This window comes from Schistocerca serialis, chromosome 3 (assembly GCF_023864345.2).
Source record: "Schistocerca serialis cubense isolate TAMUIC-IGC-003099 chromosome 3, iqSchSeri2.2, whole genome shotgun sequence".
In the NCBI taxonomy this organism is placed as follows: domain Eukaryota; kingdom Metazoa; phylum Arthropoda; class Insecta; order Orthoptera; family Acrididae; genus Schistocerca; species Schistocerca serialis.
The window spans coordinates 913,383,103-913,396,076 of record NC_064640.1 but is presented as its reverse complement, the minus strand read 5'-3'; the positions used below and the strand labels follow the sequence as shown (position 1 = coordinate 913,396,076).

General features: G+C 44.4%; 1 non-coding gene across 1 annotated transcript; it reads right to left on the bottom strand.

The window, feature by feature from the left end:
* Positions 1–477: 477 nt before the first annotated feature.
* Trnat-ggu (transfer RNA threonine (anticodon GGU)) lies at positions 478–552 on the bottom strand. Its single transcript has one exon. It is a non-coding gene; the product is annotated as a tRNA-Thr (tRNA).
* Positions 553–12,974: the final 12,422 nt, after the last annotated feature.

The following is a 12,974-nucleotide window of genomic DNA, read 5'->3' as shown; positions in this document are numbered from 1 at the left end:
TATAACTGACTAGTGCCTACAGGCTAAGCGAGAAAGCGCACTCTGAAATTACACACACGACGCTACGATAAAAATTTTTTGACACTGAGAACAGGAAAATACAACGTAAACGTACTACTCACAGTTTACTTAGTTTTTAAAGTTAACTGTCATTGTTGCCAAGTTCTGAGGTCGACTGCTATTCACTATTTATCTTATCTGATAGATTCAGTTTTGCAATATTTAAGTGTAAGTTTCTTTCCTGAGATAGACAGTTCACAACAATAGCGCGACAATCAGTTCCTGTTCTCGAGTGCTCTCGCAACTGTCGCGACGTGGGTGAATGTATGAAGATGGTATCTGTTCTTTCGGACATGTCCGAAAGCACAGATACCATCGGTGGCCATGCAGCTCTCTCAGAATGAAATGATAGTTAAATCAAGACCCTAAGCTGTCGACAGGCGTTGATATACATCAACGGGGACAGTTGAAAATGTGTGCCTCGACCGGGACTCGAACCCGGGACCTCCTGCTTACCTGGCAGACGCTCTATCCATCTGAGCCACCGAGGGCACGGCGGATATTACGACTGCATGGCCGGCCTGTGTGGCCGAGCGGTTCTAGGCGCTTCAGTCTGGAACCGCACGACCGCTACGGTCGCAGGTTCGAATCCTGCCTCGGGCATGGATGTGTGTGACGTCCTTAGGTTAGTTATGTTTAAGTAGTTCTAGGGGACTGATGACCTCAGCAGGTAAGTCCCATAGTGCTCAGAGCCATTTGAACCATTTTGAACGTCTGCATGGATTTATCCCTTGCACGCTCCCCGTGAGACCCACATTCCCAATTTAATGTCCACACACTACATTCGTAGTGCCCCTGCCCATTGCACTCATTACCCGCGGCAGACAATCTTACCGAGTCCCGTAAGAGTTCGGGCAATGCGTGTGCATCCAGCACAGAAGAAGAAGGTCAATAGCCGGTTGGCCTTAATCAGATGAAGATGGTATCTGTTATTTCGGAGAGCACTCGAGAACAGGAACTGATTGTCACACTGTTGTTGTGAACTGTGGATCTCAGGATAGGTGAATGTAATCTCCACACAAGATAACGAAGCGACTGTTTTGCAGCTCGTGAAATATTATCGTTTAAAGTATATTTTCTTTTGCACTGTATTTCACACGAAAACATGAAGCCCCACGTGCTCACGTCTCCAGAAAACCTCCTCGACGCGGATTATTATTAACTCCACAATAGGGCACACCTACTGCAAAGTCCATTATTTACCCTGTTTGTTCAAATGGAGTAGATGTGTCCTACATCTCGATATAATATCCTCCAACGTGATGGCGACCACTTGGAAGTGACTTTACTGGTCACTAAGCGCAAGCTATTAATACATCCAGTAGCGATCATGCCCAACATTTTTTACTTCTTTAAGTGTAACTTTTACTTGCGAGAGCTGCATTCGCAATTTCAGAGAGAGCATGACGTCATTATCAGCAGCATACAGCGATATGTCAATAGGCTTACAAGAAGAGACAACTACACCTGTAATGCGCTCATTTTGCAATGTATTGATGTCCTTTGACTGAACTACTGAATTAAATCGCTATGATCATGATTCTGAGTCGTGTAGCCTGTTTGAACGTCTCCATGTAGTCCATTACGATCCGTGGCTATCGTCTCCTCATACACCTTAGAGTGCGAATCGGAGAGGAATTTTCGTCCGTTGTTAGCGGGCAATGATTTTACGTGAGACTGATTCCTACGGTATCGGCCGCTATGCGGTTGCCACACTTTCAAATACGCGCTCCGCCAGTTACACCGAAGCGTTTCCTATAGCCGCCACCACAACACGAGGGCGCTGGCACCAACGTTGACGTTCCCGTCAATTAGATGCAAGCATCCCCTCTCTGGATCTCCAGCGACGGTTGCACTTTGGTTCGAACATCTATGCACTCAGCCCTTTTTGTGTGTTGGTTGGTTGGTTGGTTTGGGGAAGGAGACCAGACAGCGTGGTCATCGGTCTCATCGGATTAGGGAAGGATGGGGAAGGAAGTCGGCCGTGCCCTTTCAGAGGAACTATCCCGGCATTTGCCTGGAGTGATTTAGGGAAATCACGGAAAACCTAAATCAGGATGGCCGGACGCGGGATTGAACCGTCGTCCTTCCGAATGCGAGTCCAGTGTCTAACCACTGCGCCACCTCGCTCGGTTTTTGTGTGTTTGCCAGCTGAATGACATTTACAGATTGTCATTGTGACAAGGGGCTCAACATCGTCTAAAAAGACATCGTATTGACGAGTGACAGATTTATAAATGTATCTGTGTATATTTCTACATTCAAATCTACTGTTAGGGACAGACGCTGCAACTGCAGCAACAAAGTTATATATTATTTTTACTATTTGATAGTAGATTTAGAATAAATTAATAACTGAATTCTCTGTTCATGAACGGCATCTGTTCCTCGCTCCTGTATCCATTCAAGAATCACATAGCGTACAAGGAAGGCATAACAATTCCCACAGCAAGTTTCAATGGCAAAGATGGTTCTCAGATGTCGGTTATACTACTTATTTTGTACACTCGCTCTGTGGCTGTCGTCGTATGCAACAGTCGGATTTACACTTCACTCGGTATACCTGTGGATCCATCGCAACCCCTTCGGGGTAAATCCATATAGTTTTGAATAAATTGTGAACTCTGCTGTACATATGTACATGTCAGAAGAGTTTCTATGTTCATACCTAATGACCTTCTGTGCCTTACGTGGTACCAGAAGAAACATACATGGACGAAGTCATCTGCAGTACCTTGATCACTATAATCACAGGAGCCCCTCTGTCAACTTTTTAAGAGTCTGTTGTGTTCTATGATGTATCTGCTGTATACTGGATGATTCAAAGGTAACTGTACCCACTTCGTGGGTGTAATATATGCATCACGATAAGCGTAAAATGTTAAACAAAGTTTTGTCTGAAATTGCTTTGTATCAGAGTTATGCAGTAGGAGAGGGATTAAAAGTGCAGAACAAACAACGCAAAATTAATTCTGGTCAGAAAGAAACGGCACGAAGGGATCCGAAATTCAACGCAACTACGTACCGTACATTTACCCCAGAACATGTTCAAAATGATGTGCATGTAGACGAAGACCGTGCCGTGCTCACGTCTTACCGCGCTCGAAAAGTTGCAGCTTCCGTTCATTTCATTTTGCACAGTTGCACAGCCATTTTCAGTTCCCTGGTGTAGTTGTGCTACACTCTCAGTTGAAAAACCATACGCGAGGTCCTTGAGACGGGCCCAAAGGTAGATGTCCAGAAGGTTAAGATCCAGAGATTTGGAAGGCCGAGCAACTGGTCCTGCGCGATCTATCCAGTTATCGGGATAAGCAACACTGAGATACTTTCTTGCCTTCCGACTGAAATTTGCAGGGGCGCCATCGTGCTTCGTGTAGCGAGTGGGACATTATGAAGTAGACCACCCAATTAATGTTCCAAAACTGCCGATACACTATAGCAGTCGAGCGCTGTGGAATGACAAGCGGTCCCAGCAGCTGATTGTTCAGTGTTCACTGCAAAACGATGTTGATATCCTCGTACTGCAGTTACGCGAGGTTTCTAATACGCCCACACGTGCATATTCTGAGCGTCCACGATACCTGCACAGGTAAAGAATACCTGGCGACCGAACAGTTGATCAGCTGCATAGCGCTCGAGTAACTATTACCGGAAATTCTGACTTCTAGAGTAGTTTATAGGTGTCAGCTCCTGTACCTTCTGCAGGAAAAATGAATGGAATTGCTGTATCCGAAGCAAGCGCCATACATTTATTGAGGAACCCCTACAGTGGCTCTTACATGGCAGTAATTATGGTCGGCTCTTCATCTACCATTACAAGGATATCAACAACCTCGCCATCCAGATGAGACCGACCTGATCGTGGCGCCTCACGAATGCCATAATCCGTCGAACGCCTGTGCACAGCAGTGTAAGTCTGATGGTTTCCTACTCTTCTGTCTGGAAGGAATGCAGGAAGGAAGATTGGGTCTAACGTCCCGTCGGTTCCGTTTGGAAACATTTCCAATTACCACCTTCTTGCTGCTCGTGCATTGCCTTCTCATGCGCCGTAAAGGATATGCATATCGGCATATTGACCGTTTCAGTACGCCATCGTAACGAACACAACGACTGGAGTCTTGAACTACCGACAGAATAAATGAACCTACAGTACAGTACAGTAGAATACAGTACCTCAGTACTACAACAGCGCCATAGAGTACAACGGACCACACCAAAGTCAAGTAAACGAATTGATTTCCTGCCACAATCGACGTAACATTGTGGAGGGGTCTACAAAGCAACATCAGTCGATATGGAGGCGGACACGACACGTCAAACACCTGTACTGACACATGATCTAATGCAGGGCTTAACAACTGGCCGGTTTTGAGCGCGAGTACTCGCGTCTGCTCAGGCACGTGCTCGCGAGCAGGTGCAAGGTCGCGGAGTAGGGAAGGAGGGGAGGGAGGGGAGGGGGGGGGAAACGCGCGCGCACGTTTGAATGTGATCTCGCGTTCTTAGCAGATTTAACTAGCCATCTGAATGCTTTGAACATTTTACTACAAGGTAAAGATCTGCTAATTACTCATTTCATAGATCGAATACGAGCTTTTAAAATGAAATTGACACTTTGGGTGAGTCAGCTGGAAACAGGAAACCTAGCTCATTTTCCTAAATTATCATCCATGCAAGATGTTCACAAAGACTGTGAACGTTATTCACATAGTTTAGTTGATCAGCGCTTTCAAGATCTGACAGCACTAGACAGTGATTTTGATCTGTTCTCTCCATATTCAGCGAATATTTATGAGATTCGTCCTGAGCCGCAGCAAGAAATTATTGACCTGCCGTGTGACAGAGAATACAGAGACAAATTTCAAAACAAGAAAAACATTTTGGAATTCTACAGACACTTCCCTCAGGATAGATTTCCTCGTTTGCACAAACTGGCGGCTACAATAATATCAATGTTCGGTTCCACGTATATTTGTGAACAACTGTTCTCTGCAATGAAATGCATTGTCTGATCGAAATTAAACTGCACGCTGCGCCTAAAATGCACAAGAACAATTACTCCGAATATAGACGCAATTGTAAAGGGCAAAAAGTACAAGGTAACCGAGAATCCCACACTTCAGTGACACCTTTTATTGTGTAACAGTTCACAAATTAATGCAAATGTAGAGGCATACACTAAGCTAATAAAATTATGTGGCATGTGTACATTCTCCTTTATTTGTTTCATTTGTTGCAGTAATAATTCGTGAGTGATATCCCTGCAGGTGGCCGCGGATTTACATTGACTGGCGGCAGCTGTTGTGTGCCCCACGTGACTTTCCCCACTCCCCACTCTCCGCTCTGGTCCGGTAGTGGGCGTAGCGTGCTCGCGCTGCTCCGTGCTCGCGCCTTGCTGCTCACAGCTTGCTCCGCGAGCACGTATGTTGTGAAGCCCTGATCTAATGCTTACCACAAAGGACATTATGCATCATAACTCGGAAATAACGCAATTTCAGAAAGGGCTTGATTTAATATTTTGCTCTTATTCTGATGCATACACTGATAAGCCGAAACATTATGATCACTGCCCACCGCGACGTTGGATGCCTCATGGTCGCGTTGCGAACACGTGACACGTAACAAAAGTATCTAAGCGTATCAGATACGGACGGGGGATCACCCTAGCGAAGATATGAGTTGCAAATAGGGAAAGCCTCTTTGACAAAGGGAAGAGCCTGTGAACGAGTATCTCGAAAACGGTGAAGCTGGTCGAATGTTTACGTGCTACTGTCGTGAGCATCTACGGAAAGGGGTAGGGCAGTGAAACTATCACTCGGCGGTAAATGGTTGGACGTCCACGACTCTTCACAGAGCGTGGTGCTCGGAGGCTTCTCTGCTCTGTAATGTAGGATAGATGGTGATTCGTAGCATCTCTGCCATAAGGGCACAATGCTGGTGCACGCACAATTGTTTCGGAGCATACCCTTCATCGTACATTGTTGAACATGGAGCTGCGCGGCAGACCACACCTACGTTTTCACATCTTGACCCAACGACAACGTCAGCAGCGATTGCAGTGGGCGGAGGACCATTGGGATTCGACCGTCGATCAATGGAAACGTGTCCGCTCTACGGGTGAAACACATTTTTGCTACACTAGATCAACGATGGCCTCCACAAACGCCGACATAGAGGTGAACGGCGGTTCGAAACGTGCAGCGTAACACGGACACAGACTGGTGGGAGCAGTATTATGCTATGGGACACATTCTCCTGCACTTGTATGGGACCTGTGATAGTAATCGAAGACAAGCTGACAGCTGCAAACTACCTGCATTACTTCATGCTTGACATCTTCCCCGACGGCGATATCGTCTTTCACCAGTGTAACTCTCCGCGTCTTGAAGCCAAAACCGTGATACAGTGGTCTGGGGAGCTTTAGAGTGTACTAACGTTGATGTCTCGGCGACCAAATTCGCCTTATGTAAATCCTATGGAACCCATATGGGTCGCTATCGGACGCCATCACCGCGTACGTTATTTAGCGGCCCGTTATTTATGAGAATTAGATAATTTATGCGTAGACTTCCAGTGACCCATAAGTCCAAAAGCCTATCAATAAATTGTGAGATGCCTGATAGGCATAATAAATGATGTATTTCGTTCCAAAGACGAACAAACAGTTTAGTAAGCAAGTGGTCATAATGTTTTGGTTCATTAGTGTACATTAAACTCACGAAATGTGTCAAGTTGCTTTTGAATCGCCTTGCATATCACAGATCTTTTCGGAAACGGTATTCTGTTACGAAGGTGACAGCGAACCGTATACGCAGAATAGTGTAGGGCAAGGGCATCTGGAACGCCTGCAAGCAGTTGGTTTGATGTAGCACACCTGTTAGCGCACTCGTACAAATAGGCCAATCAACGACACGCGATTTTACACGCGACTGACCAGAACAGTAATTCGATGACACATTCGCTGTTTCCCAGAAAAACACTGGATAACATCGATTTGTGTACAGGCTGCCGGTGGCCTCCTTTCATTCTATCATATTTAGCTGACTAATCACCATTGTAAAAACGCTGCTTGTAAGCTCTTAGGAGTATTTTCATTCATCTGTTATATCGAGTGTGACGTAAGTTTTCCCGTAGTCTGAGCAGTGTATTCGGAGCTGCACTCGACGCTTTGCGGCAGCGTTTCTGTCTTAGAAATCCAAGGTCGAGGATCGAGTTCCGCCTGAAACGCACTGATGTGATGAGGTTTAGACATTCCATTACTGCTGGTTAGTGTGTGCCCATTCAAAAGTTGAAAAAAAACTTCTTTTTTCTTCAAGGAGAAATTTGTTTCTGGGCCGTAGATGACATCATTTCAGGAAATAACGCTTTCAACAACTACCCTTTGTCCCTTTATTTATTTAGCCACAAGTCGTGATTTCAAGATCCAAGTGCCGTTCTCATGTCCTTGTACTCGCTGAAGCCACGAACAAGCTGTCTTCGTACTTTCCGGCGCACACATCTCGCAGCCACTACTTCCTCTAGACTCTTCCGTGCATTATGGTTACAACGACATGTATAAATGTTGCTCTTATGTGTATTCGAATCTCTTGAAATCCAGCAAAGAACTTCCTTGTTCCATCTTCCTTTCATTCGCATTCCAGAATTAGGTGTTCCATTTGTTTTCCTGAAATATTTCAGGATGGTTCCTTTAAAAGGATTGCATATGTCCTTTCCCATCATTTTCCAATCAGAGCTGCTTCTCCGTCTGTAGAAGACTTTCTTTCAATCTTCATTCATGTTCTGGAGTAGTGAGGTTTATATCCTCGTCTGGCCGTGCTGATTTAAGTGTCCCTTGGTTTCTCTAAAGCACTTCAGGCAAATACAGGAATAGTTCTTTGAACAAGCAAGTTTCCTGATTTAACACTTCCTTGCCCACCAGAGACAGTAGACCCTGTCTAATAACGTAGTCGACGCTGGGATGTTTAAATCTGACATTAATTCCGTTTGTGTCTTCACCGTCTATGGAACACTAGTCCCGACAAAAATTCCAGACATCAGTAAAGACTAATTTGACGACAGGTAAAGTATACAGTGACGTAGTTTACCAATACCAATAACTTCGAATCTTTTCTGTGGTGCTAAGTTGCTTATGTAACAGACTTGGAGGGTATCATAATAAATAGGTTTTCCGTAATTTCCGAATTCCGGAATGGTTCCTTTGAAAAGGGCATGACCGATTTCCTTCTCCATCCTTACGTAATACGAGCTTGTGCTCTGTATCTAAGGACCGCGTTGTCGACGGCTCGCTAAAATCTTATCTTCTATTCTTCCTTCATAATGAATTTGGAAAAAGATAATTGTAGATGCCTTTCATTGTTAACGGTCTCGAGAAAAGACCTCAGATTGAAACAGAATACTTGTCGGTAATGAAGCGGTAGAGTACTAAAGAAATGTAATGTCTGCATTTTGCACTAGCGTTTCGTTGAAAGCGTTATCGGTGCAGAAACAGGTGTTCGCCGGCCGACATCAGAGAGATATGGGGAGCGCTAAAGTGCGCTTAATCACCGGGGGTGGTGGCGCCCTGCCAGACGCGAAATGGCCTTCGGTAATTCGCACTTCATTTCTCGCTTCGTCCATCATCATTCAACTTTATCTCGGTCTCATAAATCACGCCGCACGAAACTGGGGATCATCTCCTCACAGGCAACTCACAAATTTTCTTTCCACCAACTTCTGATCTCTAGCCACCACAGTGTGTTTCTGTATTCCTGTATGTCGACGGAATGTAACGACAACGACCGGTTTATGTAAGAATATTTACAGATCTCATGTAACAAATGACTTTATAGATGTTATTCGCGAACAATTGTTTTACGCTAAATCCTTTCATACTACTTGCATTATGAGGTAGTTGTAACGTCCATGGAAAAATTTGTTTCGTTTAGTTTGGTTGCTACGATGTGATATTAGTTTTGGTATTTAGCCCATATGATATTGCAGATAATTTTAAACCAAGGGCAACCACAGCTAAAATACTTATACGTAATTTACGAAACTTTCAAGCAGTAAAATCCATATGTTAAAATGGGTAAAACCGATGAACATACAGCTACAAAAGTGATAAAACTGGCTTACGCTGAGGTAAAAACGTAGGCTTGTTATTATTAAGGATACTTTATCTCATCTTTGGGTGAGTAAGCCGTATGTTTTAACTCGACGTAAGTCAATTTTATCACTTTTGTAACGATTCCTGCCGTTACGACACACACCAAAGATGGCCACACAAGTTTTAATTTTCACAATTGCTGGGGATTTTACTTGTCAATCGTATGCTACAACAGCTACATATAACAGCAATGTAGGTAAGTCCACAACACGCCAATATATGTTCAAAGTCAATATGCAAAACTAGATCCTTATAGAGGCTCACAATGCAACTACCTTACGTTTCACAATAAGTAAATTGGTACTTCGGTAAATCAATGTCCAATTGCATATATTTTTAAGTTAGTTAGTCCCCACATAATTTATTCCGACTGTGTAATTACTTATTAGCTATCATAACACATTGGTAATTGTTATACAGAGATGCACCAAAAGATGCAACTAAAAATGTTACGAAACCGGTAGTACGAGTCTACAAGGACTTCAGTAAATATAGCTACAGTGTATGAACGAGCTTTCGCTTAGCTATATGTTCGTCAATTTTACCCACTTTAACATCTGCTTGAAAGTTCTCTAAGCCATATGATTTTATACGCATAATTCCGTGTGATGAAATCAGAACAAACACAGAGATCTAACGTCATATTTTATTAAAAAGTTTTATTGAATTAGAAAATACTGGGAAGGTACATTTAGCTCTTTGTGAATTGGCGGCGAGATTACTGAAGTACTATGAAAGGTATTTCGATCATTTTATTAGTAGTCCAAAGTTGCTTCTGAAATGTAAATGGATTTTTGTAAATGTTGTAAAATCAGTAACCAAGAGCAAAAACAATCTGGACAAAAATCATTATTATTCAACTACTACTGTGTGTCACGGCAGGACCACTTCAATTAGTCTGCTACCAAAAATCCTTGGTAGTTCTGTTACTCGACCAACACAGGACAAAAAAAAAAAGAAATGAAACGCAACTTTTCATATGCGATAAGCATTACGGTTTCCAAAAAAAAGCGCATGTAATAATCTTTGCACTTAATTCACATGCTGTTTAGTTGTCCACAGTGGTGAATGTGGTTCATACGGCAAGTCGAGATTTATTGGAAGACGAATGAGATCGTGTAAATGCAGCAGTGCTTAATCGAATTAGACGGGGCGTGGGAAGAAATTGCCTGTGAAACTGTTAGTAAATATTCCCACAGGAGTAATCCGGCACAACTGAGGAAACTAAGCTGAGCTGTTTGGATCGGAACTGGAACCTCAAATCCCCAATGTCCCGCTATTTCCACCTTCTTCCCTGCGAGCTAGGTAGCTGCGTTTCACGACTGCGCCACAAGTTGTTCAGTATAAACGGTTCGCCTTCTGACAAGTCGTCCTGGAGGAGTGACTTCTAAATCTCCAAAATGAGTCCTGTAAGCAGCTACTGGCTTACTGGTGGACCAGCCGAACATATACGTCCATAGCAATCGTATCCGAGCTTGAGCAACTTGCCTAACGAGTCTGAGCGAGTGAGGTGACGCAGTGGTTAACACACTGAACTCGCATTCGGAAGGACGACTGTTCAAACCCGCGTCCTTCCATCCAGATTTAGGTTTCCCGTAATTTCCCTAATTCGCTCCAGGAACACGTCGGGATGGTTCCACTGAAACGGCACGGCCGATTTCGTTTCCCATCCTTGACAAATTCCAAGTTTGTGCTCCGTCTCTTATGACCTCGATGTCGACAGGACGTTAAACCCAATCTTACTTCCTCCTTCCTAACGAGTTTGACATAAACAGGAGGGTAAACTAACACTTCCCTTTATCCATAATGTGTGTATATATGCCCAAATGCTGTAAGTCACGTAGCGACATCATAACGTTAAATGCTAACTTCATTTTCATTTGTGGAACCCTAGCAACGAATTTGAATTCAAGTTCAACAATCCATAGAAGAGCTGTACTACTTGAGCCATTGGTTGTGTCAGATAAAGAGAATAAGTTAAAACGATTTCACAAGAGGAGAAATAGTCATACTAAAAATTTATGTGAAACTAAGATAAACAGCTAAAATACCAACACGTTAGTTTCAGTTCACTTAATTAATGTGCACTATCTGTCAAAAAACACGAAGCGCCAAGAAGAAGACGAGGAAAGAAGACGACATTTCACGATCTGAGAGGGTATATGATCTTTTTATTTCAGTGACAACAAAATCGATTCGACTTTACAAAGAGCGGTACGAGCCCACTTATCAATAGAACGTTGCACACTCTCTGGCCTGGACGCATGTAGTGATTCGGTTGGGGAGGGAGTCATAAAGCCTTTCCTCTCCTGAGACAAGCTGGCACACGGCTGTTGCAATTGGTCCTTGATATCCTGAAGAAATTTAGTGCGACGGAATTGACGTCCGAGCTGGTTCCACACATGTTCTATCGGGGACAGATCTGAGAATCTTGCTGGTCTCTGAATACTTCAGTATCAAGCAGACACTTCCTACAGACACGTGCCATATGTGGACGACCGTTACATGTTGAAAAATGGCACTACGATACTGCTCCAAGAGAGGCAACACGTGAGGAGCCAAATGTGTGTGAAATCTTATGGGACTTAACTGCTAGCCGCGTGGGATTAGCCGAGCGGTCTAAGGCGCTGCAGTCATGGACTGTGCGGCTGGTCCCGGTGGAGGTTCGAGTCCTCCCTCGGGCATGGGTGTGCGTGTTTGTCCTTAGGATAATTTAGGTTAAGTAGTGTGTAAGCTTAGGGACTGATGACCTTAGCAGTTAAGTCCACATCGGATTAAGGAAGAATGGGGAAGGAGGTCGACCGTGCCATTTCGGTGCCCCGCATATAGAAATTACGTAAAACCACCTAAGAACACTTCCTACAAAATGTGTGAATCGCCCATAAGACACGGTCGTATGTCAATGCACCTTTGTACACGTACACATTATCAGCGAATGTGTAACTAACTAGAATTGCAATTATCTGTGACAGGTAGAACGAACACCAGAGTGCATTAGTGTGTTCGTGTATGGCGTTGTCACCAGACCCAGTGAGGTACATAAGGGGCCTGAACAGTGTCACATGCTGAGTGATCATTGTGATCGACACAGAGCTGTACCTTACTCGTGTAAGACAGCGTTATCAGCGTCATCTAATCGTGCAAGATTTGTGGGTCAGTCAGCTATGACAGTGGTTCAAAGTTGGGCTGCATGGGAACGTAAGGGCAAGCATACACGTCGTCGAGGTTGCGGTCAACCAGGACTGGCTGCTACAAGGGAAGATCGCTGCACTTGGCATCGAACACATCAGAACTCTTTCACATCTGCGCCTATCCGAACGCAAGTAATGAACTCCCTGCAGGGTTCTGTATCACGTCGGAGACTAGCAGCAGCCAAACAGGGGAATTACCATACCAAGCATAGGTTGCCATTAACGCTACACAACATCCGGCAGCGTTTCGAGTGGTGGCGTGACCGTGAAGTTTGGACCGCCGTGAAATGGTGTCGCACTGTGTTCAGCAATGAACCGTCGGCGAGTATGGTGGCCACCTGGGGGTAGGTCGCATCGTTCCAATGTTTTGGAGAGACACACCGGTGCTACTCCTGACGCTATGGTGTGGGGAGCTATAGGGTATGACTTCAGGTCACGGCTCATAGTGAATGAGGGAACTCTGACAACATAACGGTACGTCACGGAGATCCTGCGTCCTCGCGTGTTACATCAAATGTGACAGTATCGCAGTGGCATTTTTCAACAGGACAGTGCTCGTCCACATATGGCACGTGTTTCTG